Genomic DNA, 23,911 nt, shown 5'->3' with positions numbered 1-23,911 from the left:
ACATGTTAGACTACATGGCATCATAACTAACTCAACTCACTCTATAAGCATAAATATAATCAGAAAATCATACAATAAGCTAAGAGAATGGTTGATGTGACTAGGTTAGGAGGTAAAATGAGCCCACATAATTACCCATTATGAGGCTCATCAAAACATACATTTGATATCAGAGTTGTTTTGGCTTCAAGGGGATTCATTTTTTGTTGAGGGGTTTCACTCGGGCCTATGGTAGACCCTGTTTAGTGGGAAATCTGTGGGATCGATTCTAGTGGTGAAAGAATATGGCGAGCAGTGGAAAGATAGAGATCAAGACATTTAATGGTCATAGTTTTGAGTTATGGAAACTCAATATGGAGGATTTGTTGGTGGATAAAGATTAGTGGATCGTAATAGATCCAGGTACTAAACCAATGGGAGTGTCCGATGAAGAATGGAAGAAGGTGGATCGGAAGGCTAACAGCACAATACAATTGTGTGTCTTAGATTCAATATTGTTGAATGTATCAGGGGAAGCTATAGCAAAGGATTTTTGGGACAAGTTAGGGACTTTGTGCCAATCTAAGTCTCCCATGAATAAATTGTTCCTACGGAAAAAACTATATAACCTGAGGATGAAAGATGGAGACTCAGTGATAGAAAATCTGAACGCATTTAATATTGTGGTAAGTTAGTTAGTATTTTTTGATATTAAAATTTCATATGAAGATGAGTGCATCAGTTTGTTGTGTTATCTACCAGATTCCTGGGATAGTTTGGTTATTGCAATGAGTAGCAATGCAATTTCCTTACAGTTTGATGAAATAGTCTCATCCTTGCTGACGGAGGAAATGAGACGGAAAAATATGGAGAGCCAGAATGGTGATGCCTTGTCTATAGGAGGACAGTCCCAGAACAGAAACAAAAATAAGTCATCGAGTGGGAGTTATAAATCTATAGGGAGATCTAAATCTCGAGGAAAACTTATAAAGGTGGTGTGCTGGAAATGCAAAAAGAAGGGCACTACAAAAGGGACTGTAAATATAAAGCTCTTGATAAAGTAAAGGGATCTGATGATGCTCCTTCTGTAGAGGCAAAAACCACCTCAGATGAAGGTGGGGATGTGTACTTGTCTTCTTCAAGTACACATGTAGATCATGAGGCATGGTTGATTGACTCAGGTGCATCCTTCCACTTCACTCCCCATAGAGAGTGGTTCTCCGAGTATGAGAAATATGATGGTGGTGATTTCTTCTTGGGGAATGACAGGAAGGCTAGAATCATTGTTTGCAGAAAAGTAAAGTTGAAGTTGCAAGGTGGAAGGGTTAGAACACTTCTGGGTGTTCTGCATATTCTTGCATTGGCCAGAAATCTGATTTTCATAAGCAAGATGGATGATGCAGGTGTAAAAACAATGTTCAAGAAGGATAGCTGCAAAATGGTTTAGGGAGCATTGGTATTAATGTGGGCAATTCGGATTGGAACTCTTTACAAGCTACAAGGTAGCACTGTTATTGATGGGTGCAACAGTTTTATGGTTCCTGAAAGTGGAGCAGAAAATCTAGTGGTCTTTGGAGAGAAGATCATGTTGTGGCATCAAAGGCTTGGACATATTGAAGAGAAGGGCCTTCTAATAATTCATGGTAAAGTTATGGCAGAAGGTATGAGTAATGGCTCTCTGGATTTTGATTTCTGTGAAAATTGTGTATACGGGAAGCAGAATTGGGTGAGTTCCCCTCTGGTGGTAAGAGGGCAAAACAAATATTAGAACTTGTGCATAGTGATGTGTTTGGACCTATGAATCTTCCATCATTGGGTAAGTCTGTGTCCTATGTATCATTTATAGATGACTTATCAAGGAATACATGGCTATATTTCCTTAAGAAGAAATTTGAAGTCTTTGACAGGTTTAAAGAATTTAAGGCTCTAGTGGAAAACCAGACAGAGAAGAAGATAAAGGTGTTGAGGATAGATAATGGTGGAGTGTTTTGCAATAAGGAATTTCAAGAATTTTGTAAGAAGTGTGGTATAGCACGGCAGAAGACTACTCCATACACACCTGAGAAAAATGGATTTGTAGAAAGAAACAAGTTGTTGATGGAAAAGGCAAGAAGCATGCTCAATGGTGTTAGGGTAAGACAAGAATTCTGGGCAGAGGCAGTGGAGAAAGCATGTTACTTGGTCAACAGATCACCTTCATCAGCGTTGGAGGATAAGACTCCATAAGAGGTATGGAATGGTAAGAAACCCTCTCTTTCACATCTGAAGGTATTTGGATGTGATGAATATGCACATGTTCCAAAATAGAAAAGAACCAAGTTGGATAGTAAATATGAAAAGTGCATCTTTATTGGGTATAAGGATGGTTTAAAGGGTTATAAGCTTTGCAACCCAGTAACAAGTAAGGTTGTGTACAACCAAGATGTGGTGTTTAGAGAGGTGAAAGATGTTATTAAACATGAAGTCAAACCAAAGGAACCTGAGAAGATAGAGTTTGAGCTTAAGGAGGAAGAATTCGACTCTACAACAAAGGAGGAATTAGAAGATGAAGAGCCACAAACTCCAGGTGTGAGAAGATCAGTTCAAGAAAGAAGGCAGCCAGAAAGGTATAGTCCATCTACTTTCTGTTCAAATTTTTCTTTATCTGTTACTGATGATGATCCCAGAACTGTGAAGGAAGCCATAGATTCAGAGGATGGAAAACTCTATAAAGAGGCCATGGTTGATGAAATGACATCTTTGCACAAAAATGAGGCTTGGGATCTGGTGGAGTTGCCGGATGGAAGGAAACCCATTGGCAGCAAATGGATGTTCAAGAAGAAGAAAATGTAGAAGGAAAGGTGGAGAAATACAAAGCTCAGTTGGTAGCAAACGGTTATTCCTGGGTGCAGGGAATTGATTTTGGTGATATTTTTTTTCCTGTTGCCAAGGTGACTTCTATTAAAATACTTTTATCTGTTGTTGTTGCTTTTGATTTTGAGGTAGAACAGATGGATGTGAAGACAACATTTCTACACAGGGATCTGGAAGAGGAGATCCACATGAAGCAACCTAAAGGCTTTAAGGTGAAGTGTAAGAAAGAACTGGTATGCAAGTTAAAGAAGTCTCTGTATGGGTTAAAACAATCACCAAGAATGTGGTATTGGAAATTTGATACATTTATACAGGGACTTGGCTTCACCAAAAACAAAGTAGATCACTATGTGTATTTTAAATTAATTGGTGATCGTGTTATTTATTTGGTCTTGTATGTGGATGATATGTTGCTGGTTGGAAATGACAAAGAAATTATACAAGAATTGAAAACCCAATTGTCCTCTGAATTCAACATGAAAGATCTTGGTCCTGTAAACTATATTTTGGGCATGGAAATTAAAAGAGATTGCGCAAAGAGGAAGCTCTAGTTAAACCAGAGGAAGTATGTCGAGACAATATTGCAGAGATTTAATATGAAGGATAGTAAACCGATGAAGGTTCCTATTCTTGTAGGTGTAAAGTTATCTGTTGAATAGTGTCCCAAGACACAAGAAGAGGAAGAGGACATGTCCCGTGTTCCATATGCAAGTGCAGTCGATAGCCTGATGTATGCAATAATTTGTACTAGACCAGACATTACACATGTAGTGGGAGTATTGAGCAGGTTTATGTCAAAACCAGGAAAGGAGCATTGGACAGCAGTGAAGTGGGTTTTCAAGTATTTTCGTGGCACTAGTGATTATGGTTTGTGCTACCAAGGAAGATCGGGATTGGACAAAGTGTTGGATATTCGTGGCTTTGTTGATGCAGGTTGGGCTAGAGATCTAGATCAGAGAAGGTCTACAAGTGGGTATGTGTTTAACCTATTTGGAGGTGTAGTCAGTTGGATGAGTAAGAAACAATCTGTAGTGGCACTATCAACTAGAGGGGCAGAATACATGGCAGCCACTCATGCAAGCAAGGAAGCAGTTTGGTTGCAAAGATTGTGTTCAATTATGGGGTTAGTACATGGAACTATGGGGATAGACTGTGACAACCAAAGTGCAATTTTCTTGGCAAAGAACCCTGCATATCATTTAAAGACAAAGCACATTGATGTTCAGTATCACTTTGTGAGGGATATGATTGAAGACAAAAAGGTGTTACTGGTAAAGGTGGACACTTTGAAGAATACTGCAGATGCATTGACAAAATATGTGAGCTCTAAGAAGTTCTCTTGGTGTAGAGAAACAATGGGCATTGTAGGGCTAGATAAATGACTAAGCTCTCTTGTGGCCTCCTGTGTAAAGAAAACAACAAGTGGGAGAATGTTTGGTTGAGTTATATTCTTTCCACGACTAGCCCACATAGTTAACTAGGGGGTTAGAGGGGGGCAGAGCCCCCCCTTCATTGCATCGATTGTGTAGCAAGGGGTTCACAAGGGGTTTGAGGGGTGCAGGTAACCCCCTTCTGTGGGGTCTAGGGTAGTGCCTCGGAAAATTTTGTATTTTGGACCCAATATTAGGTTGGGCAGACCTACCTATGGTTTTGTGCATGATTTTCGCACATGGTTTTAGACGTGATGGTTTTCGGTCCATGGTTTTGGACGTGATGGTTTTCGTTCCATGGCATTGGATGCTTCGGCATGTATAAATATGTATTATGACATTGAAAGGAACATAATAAAATATCAAGCTGGTAGTCCCGGTTTTGGGATCCAGGGGAAAATCTTTGTGTATATGTGTTTTATGTGTTGTGCTCTCACATTGTTTATTTTCTCTGTTCTAGAATCGTATGCAGGTAATTTCTGTACAAGGTTAAAACCTACATGAATCAATGTGGAATCAATTTATCATTTCACAACTTTTCATAATAAACCAATCTTATAGTAATGAATCATAACCATAAGCATAATATCATCAAATAGAAAAATGCATTATCAAGGTTCCATCATATCAAAAACACATCAAGGAGCTATCACATTAGAAAGAGACACATGCTTTTTATGTGGAAACCCATGCAAGAGAAAACCATAAATATTATTCTTCTTTATCTTCAATTAATCTACATAGATTCGCAGGCTACGACCTACTAGATAAAACTACCCCCAAGATATGTAAGATGCCACTAGTGATAGGCTACAACCTAATTGAGGCACCAACCTTGAAAGATGCAAGCAACTACTCACTATAGGTTACAACCTAATTGAGGCACTAACCTTGATAATGAGTAAGCTATAACCTACTGTAGGATCCAATCTCAATAATGAGTGGGATCCAACCCGCTCTAGGATTCAACCTAATTGAGGCTCCAAACTCCTTATTCAACTCCTTATAGACCACTATTTCATATCATTTTCAAACTAGATCAACTTTCATCATATAGTACTAAATCATAATTAATTTCACAATCTGCTATCTGTAATCTCTATCACTACATAGTCCACAATTACTTCCAAAACCTGCAACCTATGTCAGTATAATCACTTTCATAACCTATAACCATTATCACTAAAACCTACAACCATTGTCTTAATCACCATCCAAAAAACTATGTCATAAACCACTATCACAAGTTGTCTTATTACTTCTCAAACTTTGCTTTAGTTTATCCATCAATTTGCTTACACATACCCTTTCTCAGAAACTTATCTTAGCCATATATAAAAACTTCTACAACTCCCTATGAACACATAAATGATATTCTAACAATAAATAATTGTTAATAACACATCACATACCCATGGTTACATCCAACTCTAAGCCCTAATCACCCAAAATCTTCTCGAATCAAATTTTGATTAATATTGAACCCAAAAACCTATAAAAATGAGATAAAACTTTATATTAAATTAAGCACTCTAAAAAATTTTCAAATTCAGTCATGCTTCTACAATTTTTCCAAATCCTAACACCTATGTATCAAAATGGCCATTATTGTTTTGCTTATTTGTTTAACAAAATATACCCAATGATATATAAAAACAAAAAAAATGCACTAACATAACTACCGTCAAGCACTCAATGGTTTTGGAGCGATGGCCAGGAACTTAGGGTCACGGTTTAGGGTTTGAAGTAGGTTTGCCCTGGTAAGCCTGCTACAACACCAACAAGCAGGGGAATTAGCAGGCCCTGACAACAGCGCACTACAATAGATCATAGATGGAGACAAAGGGAGGCAGGTGAGGTCTGATGAAGGTATGATGAGCCTGGAAGGGGGGACACAATCCCCTCCTATAAGAATGTTATAATAGGAGAAGCGAGCAAAAATGGGGCTAAAACACATATTTCATTAAATTTGGAATTAAACAGTGGATCTAGAATTTCAAAATAACCAAAAAGCTCAATTTTAGTCATGTTCTTGTAATAAAAAACTTCCAATTTTAATGAAATATGTGTTCTAACAGAATTTATGGAAAAAGGAGCAAAGACACACCGGTCATGGGAGCGCGATGGAAAGCGGGTCTCGGAGGCAAATGCTTGCCCAGAGTAGCAAAAAAAGCTAGGTTTGTCATTCCCAATAATAAACTGGAAGAGTACAAGGGGTACATGAAAGATCACGCATTGATCTGTAAATTCATAGGAGCCAGGCCTACAGAGAAGGAACTGGTTAAATGGATCCAACAGCATTGGCAACCAAAAGGTCACATAGATCTGAAACTAGGAGCGAAAGGATTCTTTTCAATAGTTTTCTCTCACCTAGCAGACAAGAGAAGGTCTTTGAGGAGGGGTCATATTTATTTAATAATGATGGCCTATTCATGCGACACTGGGAAAAGTGTTATAACCCGGATCAAGAAAAAATGTTGGCGGCGCCAATCTGGGTTCGACTGTTTGGCCTCCCAATGGATTTCTGGGATCCAAAAATCCTGGAAGGAATAGGAAATTCGATTGGAACCTTCATCAAGGTGGCGGACACAACAAGTAAAGGAAGGTACACTTCTTATGCCCGAATATGTGTTTAAATGAACATAATGGAACCTCTCCCTGACTGCATAGGAGTAGAATATCATGAGGAAATATGGCAACAACAATTGGATTATGAGCACATATCGTTCAGGTGTAGGAGATGCCATGAATATGGGCACCTATTCAGATCTTACCCCCAGAACATCCCAAAGAGAACTTAGGGAAACAAGGAGGAGGAAGGATCGAGTAAGGAAATGGAAGGAGGCTTTCAGGAGGTCCACATAAGGAAGAGGAACCAAAAACCATCGGGTATCCATAAGAGTCCTCAGAAAGAGAAGGAGAAGTAAAACCAAAACAAATTTTCGGTGCTACAATAGGAGGAAATTGAAGAGGTATTTATGGAAAGTAGTGAAGAACCAGCTGAGCCAAAATAGAAAGAAAAGGGGAAACAACAGGAACAGATAAAAACAGTGGAAGAAAAAGAAGGGGAAATAAACAGAGAGAAAAAAAAGCAAATCCAGATGGAGATAGACACACAGAAAGAAAATTTTAGCGAAGAGGAACAAGTAATGAAGGGACTATTGCAGGAGTGGAGGCACTTGGATGAGAGGTTTATCCCAGAAGACCAAAAACAACTATACAAAGAAATGTTTCAAAAATACAAACTAAAACGAGGAACGATAGTGATCAATCAACCAGAGCATCTTGGATCACAAGGAGGACAAGGTCCGGAAACAAGAGCATCAGGTAAAGGTGGGAAAAAAAGGGGCAAAAGATCCATGAGTGAATCCATCCAAATGGTGGGAGAAATGCTCGTTAACTTAGGGAGAGTGGTGCCATTATTGGAGGTATTTCACCAACTAACCAAACTGTTGAAATGATAATCATGACCTGGAACATAAGAGGTCTAAACAGTAAGGGGAAACAGAGATACCTCAAAGAAAGATTGAGGAAAGATAAACCCAGTGTTATGATACTACAAGAAACCAAGATCAGTGAATTAAAACTGAAGGAGATCATGGGAAACTTCAGGCCAAGGTACGAGGTAGTAGGACAAGATGCCATGGGAAGTGTAGGAGGATTGGCCATACTATGGAACCCAAAAGAATTTTGTTTTGAATATTGGACAAGTATGCCAAGAATACTCTCTGGAAAATTTAGAAATATTGGATCCAAAGAATGGATCCTTCTCTCAGGGGTCTATGGTCCTCATATCCCAGGAGAAAGGAAAATTTTCATTAACAACATGACAAAAGTGAGTGGTCTGTACCAAAATATTCCATGGATAATAGGAGGGGACTTAAATATGATTAAGTCCCTAAATGAAGAAAGAGGAGGAGTGCGCAGGGTGGATGCAGACATGGAACTGTTTGAGGATACCATAAATGATCAGAGGCTAGTGGATATCACAACTACTAATGGAACTCATACCTGGAATAATAGAAGAGGGGGCAGACATCAAATTGCCTCAAGATTAGATAGATTCCTAATATCTGAAGAGATAGTAAGCAGAGATATTTTTGTGGAAGTGATGATATTACCTGGGATGGGATCGAACCACTGACCGATGATATTGGAGATTGAACTCAAATCTAGCCCTAAAAACTGACCATTCCAATTTGAAGATTTCTGGATTAGAGATCCTAAGTTTATAAACAAGGTAGAGGAATGGTGGAAACAGAGTGAACAAAGGGGAAGGAATAGAATGCAAATGTTCCAACGAACGTTAAAGGAAATAAAGAAAAAATAAAGGAATGGAACCAACAGGAATTTGGGAACCTAATAAAGGATCAACAACAGGTAAATCAACATATGAAGGAAATTAAACAAGAAATTATAAGGGAAGGGAGAAGTGAAGACTTAGCATCGGAATAGGGCAGATTGGTCAACCAAATAGAGGAACATAGGAAGCAAGAAGAAATATTATGGCGGAAGAAGTCAAGAGTGAACTGGTTAAGGGAGGGAGAGAGGAACACTAAATTTTTCCACAAAGCAATGATACATCATAGGCAGAGAAATAGGATTTTCTCCCTGAAAAATGAAGAAGGTGAGTGACAAACCCAGCATGAAGAAATGGAGGAAACCTTGGTGAGGCATTTCAAAGAACTTTTAACAGAACCCCAGGAGGAAATATGAGAGGCAGCGCACAAAATATGCAACCAGATCCCCAAGTTAATCACTAGAGAGAAAAACCTTGTGATAATGAGAGCAGTCATGATAGAGGAGGTTGAGGAAGTGGTGAAAGGACTGAAGAGAAATAAGGCCCGGGGACTAGATGGCTTTACGACAGAATTCTATCAAGCTGCCTAGAAATTTATAGGCAATGACATCGTAGCAGTGGTGGAAGAATCCAGAAGGAACCAAAAGGTATGTCTAGGCCTAAACGTTACCCTCCTTTCTCTCATACCTAAATCCTCTAAGTCAGACGAACCGCAAGGATTTATACCTATTTCTCTTTGTAACGTTATTTATAAAATTATCTCTACTTTGATAGCTAGGAGACTGAAACTGATTCTCCCAAGTGTTATACCCCCAGAACAAACAGGTTTTGTAGAAGGCAGACAGATTCTAGATGGTTTGATAGTATCCCAAGAAGTGGTGCATTCATTAAAATCTAAGAAGATGGCAGGAGTGATGATTAAATTGGATCTATCCAAAGCCTATGATAGATTAAATTGGGAGTACCTAAGGAAAGTTATGGAAGCTTTTGGGTTCTGCAGGAGATGGATAGACTGGATTCTAGCAATGATATCTACCCCGGTCTTCTCAATCCTCCTAAATGGAACCCTGTCATCCACCTTCAATGCCATCAGAGGGCTCAGACAGGGGGATCCTCTATCACCCTTCCTATTCATTATTGTAGCAGATAGGCTAGAAAGGTATATCAAAAAGGAAGTACAGGAGGATAGAATCAAAGGGATAAGGGTATGGAGGAATGAGCTTCTGATAACCCACTAGCAGTTCATGGATGAGATTATGTTATTATGTAATGTCTCTCTTAGGGAAGTTAAAAGGATGAAAGACATCCTGGATCTATTCATGGAAGCCTCGGGTACCAAAATTAACAAAGAGAAATCATGTGCTTACATCTTTAACACAACTGGTAATGTCAAATATTATCTTTAACGAATGATGGGATTCAGGGAAGGAGAGCTACCAACCAAGTATCTAGGTATACCTATGAAAATCAACTCTTTAAAAATGGTAAATTGGCAGCACACTATACAGAAGATCCGAGGAAGGATAGCCAACTGGGCGTTCAAATCTCTAAACCTGGAAGGAAGAGTGGTATTGGTAAAAGCAATCCTACAATCCATACCAATTTACCAATTATCTGGGATGGCAGCCCCGAAAGGAGCCTGCTCCAAAATGGTGGAAATATTGAAGAAATTCATATGGGGAGGCTCTCAACAACAAAAAAAAATGGGCGTTGATGTCCTGGCAAGGGATGATTAGAAAAAACGAGGAAGGGGGCCTAGGATTGAGGGATCCACACCTCACCAACCAAATTATGGGAGCTAAGATATGGTGGAGGTGGTTGACTAGAGGAGGGGACCTCTGGAAGTGAATATGGACGAAGAAGTATAAAATTCCAAGAAGAATGGAGGATATATTAAGACATACAGAAAAACTGTGAGGCTCCACCATTTGGAACTTGGTCAGCGAGAACAGGGATGTAATCACAAACCATGCCCTTTGGGAAATAAGAAATGGAAAAACAAAAAAGTTCTGGGATGAAGCTTGGCAACAACAAGAAAAATTAAATGGAAAGTAAGAACTTAGAAGTATTCTTCAGTTTTCAAAAGATGTAGGATTAAATAGAGTAGATGATTTCTAGAAGATTGAAAATAATGAGGAGAATTAGAGATTCTGGAAAAACCCAGAAGAGTGGGGGAAAATATAGAAGAAGAACAGAGAGAGCTCTATATGAAAGAAATGGAAATGAGAAAAATAACAATCAGAGCAGGACCTGATATTTTGAGATGGGGCTACTCAATGAAAGGAACTTTCTCAGTAAAGGAGGCATATGATCTAAAGACCGAAAAGGAACAGGAAGGGAACCATCACTTATGGAAACAAATCTGGAAGAGAAAATGGTGGCCAAAAGTTGCTCACTTCCTTTGGCTAACATGCAAAGGCAGAATTTTGACATGGGACCAACTACAAAGAAGAGGGATGCAGGGACCATCCCGCTGTGGCCTTTGCAAGCAGGACAATGAAAATATAGAACACTTACTAAACTCATGCTAGTTTTCTCAATGACAATGGGAAGCTATCTATGAGGTCTTTGGATGGACAGATAGGAATCAACAGAGCATAAAAGAGACTATTCAACAATGGGGACACGACCACTTTATCAGTCTGGTCCTAAATAGAGCATGGGGGCTAGCCATAGGTTTTAATCTCTAAATGATATGGAAGGAAAGGAACATAAGGATCTTTAAAAATGAGGAATCAACACTGGAGAAGGTATGGAGAGGAGTAATCGAACATATAAGAGAAACCATATTAGCAGATGAATGGTGCCAAGAAGACTGGGAGACCCTGCCTCAGGAAACAAGAATCCTAAAAAAGCTTAACCTAGCCAAGGAGATGGTGGGAGCGAATGCTTGGAAAGCAACAAGAATGAGCGGGGTATCACCCCAGAAGTATAGCAGACCAGCAGAGGGCTTCATCAAATTGAACTTTGATGGAGCCTCCAAAGGCAACCCAGGTAATGCAAGAATAGGTGGCATCTTTAGAGATAGCCAGGGCAGGGTTCGATTGTTGTACGCGGCATATGGAGGCATGATGAGCAATAATGAAGCAGAACTCATGGCAGCAAGACAAGGGATGAGAATAGCTGTAAGGCTTGGGTACAAACAACTGGAAGTGGAAGGGGATTCATTAATGGTAATCAACATGATGAGGAAACTTTATAATGGAAAGGCATGGGATAAGATTTGCCACAGCTGGAGAACAGCAAGCCTCATCCAAGAGCTGGGAGAAATAATGAAACGATTTGATTACATGATAATCAAACACGTTAAACGAGAAGGGAATAAAGCGGTTGATTTCTTAGCCAATTGGGGATGTAATCGACAAATGGAACACATGGAAAGAACCTGGCCTATTTAGCCAAGGGAGACCAGAATGGATTCAATAAGTGAAATATTAACCCAAGATGAGGAATATGAATAACCGAAATAACAATGATTATAACAAGCCACCGATCGGGGTGACAGAGTGTGTAAGAAGCCATAATGGCAATGTCAGAAGCTGTGAGGTGCGAGGATTGCTTACCACAGCTCACATGATTGTAAGGCAAAACGTGGAGAGGTACTGCAGAGAGGACGGGAGGAGTGGCGTGACGAATGTCGGGAAGAGGAGAGGTGGTGAGGACGATGGTGAAGAAAGGATGGGATAACTAGTTGATGTGAGGGAGTATGAAAGAATGGGTAAGGAAGGAAGGATGGTCAGAGTGAAAGAAAAAAGAAGAAGGAGTGTGATAAGGAAGCCAGAAAAACATCCAGCATACAGGAAGCATAACATCAGGTATGTCTATTGCCTTTGCTCTATAATTCGAAAAGAAAATTTCAGTATGTTGGAAGGGGTAAGAAACCTGGGTTGGGGAGGGAAGGAACGACCTTGTGCAGAGGTTCTGCTATATAAATAAAGTGGGAACTGGGAGAGAGAAGGGCCCGGTATCTTGGCTCAAAGGTAGGAAAGGAGAGGGGGTATAGACAATAATAGGGAGGGGCCTATTGAGTTCAGAACCAAGGATACAAAGGTTAAAACAGAGAGTTTTAGTGAGGCTGGGAGGTCAGATAGTCTAGAAAAATTCTCTAGACATGGAGCCTGGGTAGGGGAGGGAAGCCCGAGTAGTAGAGGGGAGCATGCTTGGGAGGGGAAACCGAGAAATATTCAAAGAAAGAAGGAGATGACCTCCCAGGGGGGAAACACTGAAAAGAGAGGGAGTGGTGTCAGCCAGCAAGGTAGAAAGGGGGAAAATTTTAGCAGGTAGACCCATGGGTTCACTATCCTAGGGCAGCTTTGAGAGGGGGTTAACCCTCAGGAAACCAATGAGGGAGAATGGGGAATTGGCTGAGAGACAGTACCCAAAGACCCGAGAGAAAAATAGGAAAGAGGGAGTAGGAAGAAGGGGCAGACTATCCCAGGCTCATTGGGGTACTTGGGAACAGAGGAGTGCAGGCATAAGAGAGATAGTGCCAGCAGGTAGAAACCCTCAGAAATAATGGGAATTTGGGTGGGTAACGATGGTTTTATCCTAACTAAGTATTGTTTACATTGTGAACAGATAGAAGGGAGTGAAGACATGGGATGAGCAGCCAGAGGTTGCGGTCAAAGAGGCAGGACAAATAATGGACCATGCTCTCAGGACAGTGGTACCTTAGGCAAAAGGTTGGGAAGGCGTCCCATGGATGAGACTGTGAAGAAAGTAGGCAAGGCTTATATGAAAAACGCGGACGAAGGGATCAGAAAAATTATTGAGGAGATGGAAGACAGGGTCAAGGAAGGCTCAGCCGAAGATCCAGCAGTCGTTGAGCCAGAACAAGATGAGCCCAAGTAATAGACTGAGGTCATGATCTCAGATTATTGTTTTTTTAGCAGCTAGTTTTCTTTCTATATGCATGTTTGTGGGACCTGTGTTTAAAAACTTGTTTATAAACAGTTATGTATATATAGCTTGGGTAGAAAGACTATTAACTTACCAATTTTGGATGGTGTATAATATGCATAGGTAGCCAATAGACTTGGTTTCCCACTGGACAAGTTGAGGCCACCTATTGACAATATGTGGATTTAGCTTGTTTTTATATAAATAGAAAAGGAGGACCTACCTAATCTTATTAAAAAAAAACTACCGTCAAGCACTCAAACTAGCGTCTTGGCCAATACAACACAAGCATGTTATCAACTTAGCTACATATGAGGATTTTTAGCCCAAGCCTTTAAATTTGTAATCATTGTAGTTTGAAACTAGAGCGAGGGTATCACCCTTGTGGAAAACCCTAATACACCATGCCCGACATGTGCCAACACATATTACTTCTACTAATACAAATACATAAAATCCATTGTGGTTAACACCATACTACGATCATAACTGGGGTCGATTTTATGAGTTTGAATCACGATCAAAACAAAGTGCCAAGCCTTTTCGCTATTCACTTAAGCCACAAAAAACTTCAAACAAACTACTCCACAAAGACAAGATCTAGCAATGTATCAATCGATCACTATTTTTTTGAATGAGTCCCTCAAGTACATATCCACAGTGTTCTGTGGTACCTAGATGGTTGAAGGTTGACCCAAGGGCCCATCTATTCATTCTAAGTTGATGCCCATTAAATGTTGAGTTGTGTAATGAAAGGACACACCCTTCCCATACAACATTCCTCTTGACGTCCATTAAAATTTATGTTGTGTAACAAATAGCCATGCACTTCCCATGCATCACCATACAACTTTTCCATATAATCGGGGCTGGTTACATCAACACATTATCATTTGACAATAGGTTTCACCATATGACCAGGGTTAGTCCCACCATGTGATCATTTTCTCTTTATAGCTGTTAATTCTCTCTTTTAAAGGTAACACCTTGGTCCCATGTGACCAAGTCCTTAGAGGAACTTTTCCATTCACATGATGATGTCAATGTGACATAATCCTACCATGTGGCAACCTGTGAGGGTGCCATGTGTTGCCCATTTTTAGCCTTTTTTCCTATTATATACTAGCAATATTGAGAGGAGGGGTGAATCAATATTGCACAAATATTACAAATTTTTCTGCAAATAAAAACTTTTCATAATATAAAATTCAATAGAACAAAGAGAGAATATTGCAGTCATAAAGCATAAATAACATCACATGAAGCCACAAAGGCACACCATGAAAACCTTCTTAAAACATACTTATGACTTAGTACAACCTCAAAGCATGCATCAAATGACATCAAACTTGTAGCTTAACTTCAGGAGTGAGATTGATACATCATGAAAACCTTCCATAACCAATTTCACATCATGACAACCTTCTAAAAAACATATATAGGACTCAATAGATAGAAGAACATGACATAAGACTCGTGGATACAATGTATACATCAAGTGACATCAATGGAAACACCAACATCTCAACAGGCTCCCCCTTTGCCAATGAAGTCAACCTAAAACTTCCCTCCTAAAGCTAACCTCTGAAGCTGAGCACAAAAAAATATCTCACCCTTTGACATGAATTACAAGGGGCCATGCATGGGAAAACAATGTACATATAGAATATGAGATACATGGGCATTGTTAACATACTTTCCCAAAGGGGTTGCACCATACACTCCCTTACAATTTGTTCATTTGTGGGCCACATGCTCCAACCTTACAACCTTTTATACCACCTTATCTCTTAGAAAATGATACTTGATTAGTATGTGCTTTGCCATGGAGTGAAAAACTGTATTTTTGGAGATGCTTATTGCACTAGTGTTGTCAACCATGATAAGAAAAGGATCAATGTATTAAATGTGCATGTCTTGAAGACTCTATTTCTATTAGAAAGTTGGCATTGGATGAATGTTTGGTGCCATCTGGTATGTTTGCATTGATTTCAACTGGACTGGAATTGAGGATAGAGGTAGTAACCGTTGGCATTGAGGATCATGTTTTTCAGGGTCCGAGTCCCATGGTTGTTGTAGTGTTCTATAGAGAACCATCATAGTAGTAGGCTTAGTGGAGAAGTCATAAAAAGATGGTTGTGATGGTTGGGGAGCCCAAAATTTTGGAGAGGATTATGTCTAAAGAGATCAAATTTTTCACTCTTGAAAGAAGAATAGTTAGAAAGTACTCTGAAAGATATTCTCAATAGTATAAAGAAGTTGGAAAATGGTCTCTTGGATCAAAAGTTATAGGTAGGAAAGGTTGGGCCCAAAAATGTCAAAATTCCTGGAATCCTCGAAGGTCAGAAGCTCGAAAGCTTATTTTAAAATGTTACGGGATTAAAGTGAGTCGGGAAAGCTGGAAGCTTGGAACATCGAAAGGCCTAGAAACTTGGAAGCCAAGAAGGTCGGAATCCTAGAAGGTCAGATCCCAGAGGTTTATTTAAAAATGGTTACGAGATGGCAAGGAGGCAGGATAACAGGGGACGTCAAGTGAAAAACCCTCAACTGAAAAAACCTGTAACAAATTTTAGTTGAATAACAAGAAAACAAAGTCAAGAGACAAAAGATTATAGCACGACAGAATCTCAGAATCCCATAACTTTTTAGAATTGGAATTATTGGAAAGTGATAGGGTTGAGGGCTTTAGGCATTAGTTTGGTGGCAGGTCACTTCGGGCATAGAACCATTTACAAAGGAGATCAATCGCAAGACCAAGGATGAAGGGACTCTTTCTCTCTCCTTGATAAGACAGGTGGAAGCATATTATTGGTCAGAGAAGACATTAGCATGACATAACCCTCGACACGTGCCAAGAAATTTTGGCATTATCAGATACCCAAAAGACCCATATATGGATGAAACATAGACCTCTCACCGGTCAACCCATGGAATGAATGACATCAACATGACATCACCCTAGTAGTGGGCATACCCCAAAGGTCAGAAATCCCATAACTATTTGTTAAATGAATTTCTTAAAGGTTGCAGGCATTTGGGATCAGTAGCTGATAGAATGAAAAGAGAGAGTTCTTTTTTGACATTTGATGTCCTATCAAAGGTCAAAAGGCACCCTCAAGGCGTGCTTTTGTAGTGGCTTCCTATGTTTTTGGTAACCAAGGATCTTAGGGCTAATAATAAAACAATAACACTAGGGAAAGCATTTAAAGTACCACAGGCCAAAATTATAGGAAAGGCATCAAGGGAAGGTGTTAAGACCACGTGGGCCATGCCTAGAACCTCATGAGCCCATAAGCCTTATGAAATTCATTTAAATAAGAGCTACAGGGACTAGGGATTCTGGGATCCAACTAGACAATGACTTCTGTTTAATGGCATGGATGAGAACCCTTGGGCACTGTATGCCAAATTGACCATGGCTATCATTGTGATAGGAAAAGCTCGAATATCCAAGTAAATGCGTGAATACAAGTTGTTATCACTAGACTAATGGAAACTACAGATATCGCTAAGTGAAGGAAATGGGGACCATAATTTGTAGAGGATATTAATGGGCATGTAAGCAATTGAAGCAAGCCATCCCCAATCTTATTGGCACTCTTCATTGAATTAAATGTACAACAAAGCCTTAAAGACAAGATATTTGATCACTTAATGAAAAAATTCATACTGGCATACTTTCTAAGCGCTACGATAAAATTAATAAGAATGGAGAGCCTTGTTGGAGTGTGTAGGTTGACTAAGAATTTATTCTGAGTATGGGAGACACTTAGGTAGCCATTCTCTACATTAATTATAATGCAACTACAGTTGATAAAGTGTAGAAAACACTCACATGCCCATTTTGTGGTTTAATGTAGATGTAGTGGCCAAGAAAATTGATGTAACAACAACATGGAGAGACATGATGAACATATTCTCAGACAATGTGAGGCACCATCGTTTCTAGCATTGTAGAGGAACAAAAAATTTGAGAGCAGTTGAGAAAAGTGAGGGAATACGTAATTGTTCTGAGCAGAAGAGTGCAATGTTGTAAGTGTCTGCATGAGAGGGTGACCGAGGCAAGTGTTTAACTTAGATATAGTGTAGTAGAGGGTCAAGACCAGAACTAGTTGAGTAGCAAAGGGAACTATTCAAAGAGAAATCGATAGTTGAAGGAAAGGCACTAATATTGATGTAGATCAGATCCATATCTCTGTGTATATGTATTAACCTCTAATTTTAGTTTTAAAATTGTATGAAAAGTAGGACATTAGCTAGAGCTAGTATTGGCTTGCATTCATAAGAGGTTGGTGCCTCTTGGTAATTTGTGGCTTTCTATCTGAAGGGTGTTGGGGTCTTCTGTGAGTGGGTGCTCATAAACAACTTTATGTAATTAAGTGGGTTCTTAAATTACATCATAATAACAAACAGATTTGTGGTTTTCTCCCGTTGGGTTTCCACATAAAAATACCCATGTCAACATGTGTGTGTTGCTCATTTGATGGATTGTGTGAACATGTGAATGTATTATCCTATTGTTCATGTTTATTGTAGTGTGAATACTCTCTCAAGTAACTAAAATGGATGAAAATAATTGAAAAGGTTTGTACTTAAAGATTTAAGAACCTCGCTATTACTGATTCACTCCCCCCTCTTAGCATTTCCTTATTCCAACAATTGGTATCAGATCCAAGCTCCTTCAGGAACAATTTAACCACTAGAAGGTAGATCCATAAGGAATTATGTCTAGGAAAAAGTGTGAGGATGCTTACTTAAGTAAGATACTAGTCTTTGATGGGACAAACTATGCCTTCTGTAAATTTAGGATGGAAGCCTATCTTATATCCCTCAGAGTCAATGTTTGGAGCTCTATACTGGTAGATTATGTTGTCCCCGATGTCCCTCACATTAGTGCAGATTGTAAAAATTTGTATGGACATAATGCTAAAGCCAAGAATTCCATTCTCTTTGGCCTTAATCAATCCGAACTTGTAAAAGTTATGCACTGTAATTCTTCTAGGGAAGTACGGGTCAAGCTCAATCAGAGTCATGAAGGAGATAATAAAGTCAAGCAGGCCAAACTTCAAACATTCAGAATGAGGTTTGAAATCTTAAAAATGAGTGAATAAGAAAAGCATAGCATAATACTTCCTCAAAGTTAATGAAGTAACCAATATGATTAGAGGAATCAGTGTAGTTTTCAAAGAAGATATAATTGTTAAAAAGTTATTAAGATCCCTACCCATGAGATTTAATGCCAAAGTCTTCGCCATTGAAGAGATGTCTATTTTAAAGAATATCATGATGGGCCATCTACTTGGTACCCTCACAACCTATAAGATGAGAGTAGGAAAAGAGAAGTCTCAACCAAAGGAGGCAGTGTTCAAGGTGTCCAAGAAGGCTAAGGAGAATAAAAATCATCAAGATTTCTCTAGCTGTGAATCTGATAAGGAGTTGGCTCAATTTTCCAAGAAACTAAAGTGTGGATCAGGAAAGTATAAAGGGAAGCTACCCTTTAAATTATTTGATTGTGGAAGAGTTGGACATATTTCATCAATTGCCCTTACAAAGAAAGGACAAAAGGTGTAGATGATAAAAAATTTAGAAGAAAATATCAAAAACATCAGAAGAAGAATCTATCTTAGAAAAAGGGGATCTACTCCAAAGAAAATATCTCAACACCTGATTTAGATAGCAAAAATGCCTCAGAGGATGAGTCAAATGAGCATTTACTCATGCAATTTGGAGAAAACTCCAAGAAACAAAATATTACAGAATTTGAAGAGGAAGAAGAAGTACAAGTAATGGACTTTGAAGGGGAGCTCATTAATTCTCTTGATGAGTTAAAGAAGGCCAGAAGAAATAAAAGATAAGAAAAATAATAGTTACAACGTGTTGAAGAAGGTGTGTGCAACTTAGACAATGAGTAATTTGCTTTTCAAAAAGAAAAATGTGAAGAAGCCATTAAAAGAAAAGATATTTTATGTCCTCTACTAGAAGAAAAGAAAAGGAACATCTAAGAAACTAGAAAAAGAGAACAAGCATCTAAACTAGGAGTTGTTCAAAGTAAAGAAGTAAACGATCTCATAAACCTTCAAAGATGAAATTTTGTCCTTGAAAGTTAAATTAGAAGAAGCTAAACGAAGATAAGTTCTTAATTATTTGATTCATGAATGGGAAGAAAGTTGTTAGAGTCTTGAGACAAAAGTTATCTCTCTAAGAAAAAATATTGAGAGATTGGAGACTGAGAAGTGTATACATGAAAAGTTTCAAGAAGGAACATGAAATCTAGGTCAGATTTTAAACAATCAAAGGTCTCCAGAAAATAAAACAGGCTTGGGATACTCTAGATTACATGAATCTTCTACGGGAAAGATGAACTTTAGCTCTGCAGGATTTGAGGAACCTCAGAGCTATGAAAAGGTGCATCAAGAAAGATTTAATGAAGACATAAAGGTGGTAAGCTAGAGAGGATCCCATCACTAGAATAATAATTACAACTATCCTAAGGAGTCATACCAATGGAGAATGAATCAATCAGCAAGAAAACAAAGGTACCTTCATGCACAAACTCATGAACTTTCCAACTTCAGGTACTCTCATTTATTTTATGGTCATTGATATAAATATCATATATTTGGACATAAATTTATTGATTGTAGAAGGATCAAAATTGAAAGATATGAAAATTCCATATACAATAAGTATCAGAATTATAGATCTCAAAACCCTCCTCTAAGAGATAGAAATCCCTTGTCTCCCTTGATGAATGTTGTTGAATGCTTCATATGTAATAAGTTTGGGCCAATTCAAGTGAATGCAGAATCATATTTGAGTACTCATATAAGTCCAAGAACACTTGGAAACCAACTTTAAAAGAGATCAGAAGAATTGGAAACAAAAAATTGGAAAGAGCATGGAATGTAGACTTGCTCTGTTGACACATAATAAACAGAAAAAATGGTATGTGGATAATGGTTTTAGCATGTATATGACTCGGGATCAAAGAAAACTCTTGTTGCTAAAAGGAAAGGACAAAGGGAACAATGTAACTTTCGACAAAAATGCCCTAGCAAGAATTAACGATAATGGCATAATTAGTCTTGATGAAAAGACTAAAGCCCAAAAGGTGTTGTATGTAGAAGGTCTTAAGAACATCTGGATTAGTGTAAGCCATATGTGCGATAACAGATATAATGTGACCTTTCGGTCCAAATATTGTGATATTCGGCATGAAAAGAATGGAAAGCTAGTGGGAAAGGAAGTCATAACACACGAAAATGTATATATGTTTGATGATTCCAAAGTATGCTACTATTTGAGCAAGCGAAATGAAACTTGATTATGGCATCGAAGTCTTGGTCATATGAATTTTGACAATATGATGAAAGAAAACAATCTAGGATCTATGAGAGGATTTCCAAGACTGTCAAGGCTCGATAATTCAATCTGTACATCATGTCAATTTGGTAGGAAGACTAGGACTCATTTCAAGATAAAGGAATTATCTTCATCTATACCACTGGAGCTAATTTACATAAATATCTGTAGCCCAACAAGAGAAAAAATCCCAAGAGGAGAGAGGTATTTTATGCTACTTATTGATGGTTTTCCCAGGGCCACATGGATCACGCTCTTAAAAGAGTAATCAAAAGCGCTTAAACATTTTAAGAAGTTTAAAACTCATGTAGAAAATGAGAAATATCTAAATATCAAATTCTTAAGATCAGATAGAGGAGGATTATACACTTCAAGAGATTTTGAAGAATTTTTTGAAGAACATGGAATAAGGAGGTAGTATTATGTGGCTAGAACTCCACAACAAAATGGAATAACTGAGAGAAATAATAGAAAAATCCAAGAGATGGGTTGAGCTATGATGGATGAAGAAGATGTACGTCACATATTTTGGGGAGAAGCAACAGAAGCAGCAATGTACCTATCAAACAGGACACAACTCAAGCTTAATAATGATAAATCTCCCTACGAGTTATGGAAGGGAAGACCTACATCAATAAAACACTACAAGGCATTTGGGTGCAAATGAATTATCAGAATGGATGATAAAAATCTTGGAAATTTTGATTCAGATGCTGATGAGTGTATATTTCTTAGGTACTCTGCTCGAAGAAAAGGATACAAGTTGTACAATAAAAAGACAAATAGGGTTGAGGAATGCATTGAAGTAGTAGTAGATGAAATAGAATCACAATCTAAGTCCTCCAAAGGAAACATGAACTCAAATGTTGGAGAGAGTTCATCTATCGGGCCCACAGACCATGAAGAAACAAAGTCATATAATGAAGACATAAAGACAAGCACAACTCCAAGGCCCAAAACACCATCCATGTATGTACAGAAAGAACATCTTGAGAGTCAAATTCTTGGAGATCAAAGACTTGGTGTTCAAACCACAAGGAAATTTGTTGGTAGTCCAAGTTATGCAAATATTGCTTTGCTATCTCAGGTTGAGCCTAGGAATCTTAGTCAAGAAAGTGAGGACAAGTCCCGGGTGAGAGCTATGAATGAAGAAATTGGCCAAATTGAGATGAATGGCACGTGGGAGATTTCTCCAAGACCTAAAGATAAAAACATCATAGGCACAAAATGGGTCTTCAAAAATAAGCTAAATGAACAAGATCAAGTAATTAGGAACAAGGATCTACTAGTTTGCAAAGGGTATGCTCAAATAGAGGGGATAGATTTTGAGGAAACCTTCACACTAGTAGCTAGACTGTAAGCTATCAAAATGTTCCTTACTTGTTCTAGTCATAAAAAATAAGGTATATCATATGGATGTGAAGTTAGCATTTATGAATGGAGATATCGAAGAAGAAATTTATATTGACTAACCATAGGGGTTCACACTCACCGAGGGTGAGGGGTTTGTGTGCAAACTGAAAAAGGCCTTATATGGACTCAAACAGGCCCCCAAAGTCTGGTATGCAAGACTTGATCGATATCTTCAGCAACAATGCTTTAAGACGGGCACTATATACAACAATATGTATATAAAATCAAAAGATGATCATCTATTGATTGTAGTAGTGTATGTGGAAGGCACAATTTTTTGTGGTGATTTGGAGCGGTTGGGACATAAAATTGAAAATTGTATGTAGACAAAGTTTAAGATGTCCATGATAGGAGAAATTTCATTTTTCTTAGGATTGAAAATATTTCAATCAAAATAGAGTCTAATTTATCTCCCAATCCAAACACCTGCTAGAAACTCTGAATATATTTGGACTGGAAGATTGTAAGCTAGTTTGTACCCCTATTGTTACATGATGTAAGTTATGTAAGGAAGATGAGACACCACTATTTAATCAGACTGTCTACATATCGATGGTAGAAATCTTTCTATATCTCATAAAATTTTAACTAGATATCATGTAAGCAGTTGACTGGGTATCTAGATTTCACGCCAGTCCCTGTGAAAGTCATGTCCTTGCTATAAAAAGGATCTTCAAGTATCTGCAAGGCATAGTTGATTATGGGCTATCGTATGCTAGGAGAAGAGAATTCAAATTGAGGGCCTATGCTGATGTTGATTGGGCAGGTAGTATTGATGACATAAAAAGCACCTCTAGTGTAGAATTCTTCTTGGGAAACTGCTTAGTGTCCTGGATCAACAAGAACCAAGACTCCATTTCCTCATTAATTGCTAAAGAAGAGTATATTTCAGATGCCACTTGTTTCTCACAAATTATATGAATGAAGAATACCTTGAAGGACATTAAGGTAGAGTTGACTGATCCAATTCCAATCATGTATGATAACACTAGTGTCATCAACATCTCAAAAAATCCTATCATGCATTCAAAGACCAAGCACATTCCTATCAAGTTCCATTTCTTAAGAGAACAAGTTGTAGATAGTGTTCTTCAACTTGAATATGTGACCACTAAAGAAGAACTTGTAGAAATATTTACTAAGGCACTTGCAAGAGAGCCCTTTGAGCATCTCCGGTAGTAGATAGGGGTTATGACTCCTCCTCCCAAATGAATCAATTATAATGAGTGTTGGAAGCTACTCAACTTGTGGGATGAATTGAAGGGTAGGCTGCAATGTTTGAGGGGGGGTTTTTAGAAGAATGATTTTCCATTGATGACAAAGGGGGAGAATATTACTAATGCTAATGGGAAGAAAAATGATGAACGATTGATAGTTGGAATTTAATGAATGATTGGTGGAATTTGGTATGTTGGCATTGATTTCAATGAGACTAGAATTGAGGTTAGAGGTAGCAGTCATTGGCATTGAGGAGCATGCTTTTCAGGGGGAGTCCCATGGTTGTTGCATTGCTCTATACAGAATCATCATAGTAGTAGGCTTAGTGGAGAAGTCATAAAAATATGACTATGATGGTTGGGAGCCCCAAAATTTGGAGAGGATCATATGTCAAGAGAGAAAATTTGTTGCTCCTAAGAGTGGCATAGTTGGAAAGTGCCGTGAAAGATATTTCCAA

Source organism: Pinus tabuliformis, chromosome Q (genome assembly GCF_031772625.1).
Source record: "Pinus tabuliformis cultivar Carrire ecotype Pingquan chromosome Q, CPIR1, whole genome shotgun sequence".
Taxonomy (NCBI): Eukaryota; Viridiplantae; Streptophyta; class Pinopsida; order Pinales; family Pinaceae; genus Pinus; species Pinus tabuliformis.
The sequence above is the reverse complement of the archived record's forward strand: the minus strand, read 5'-3'. Positions refer to the sequence as shown.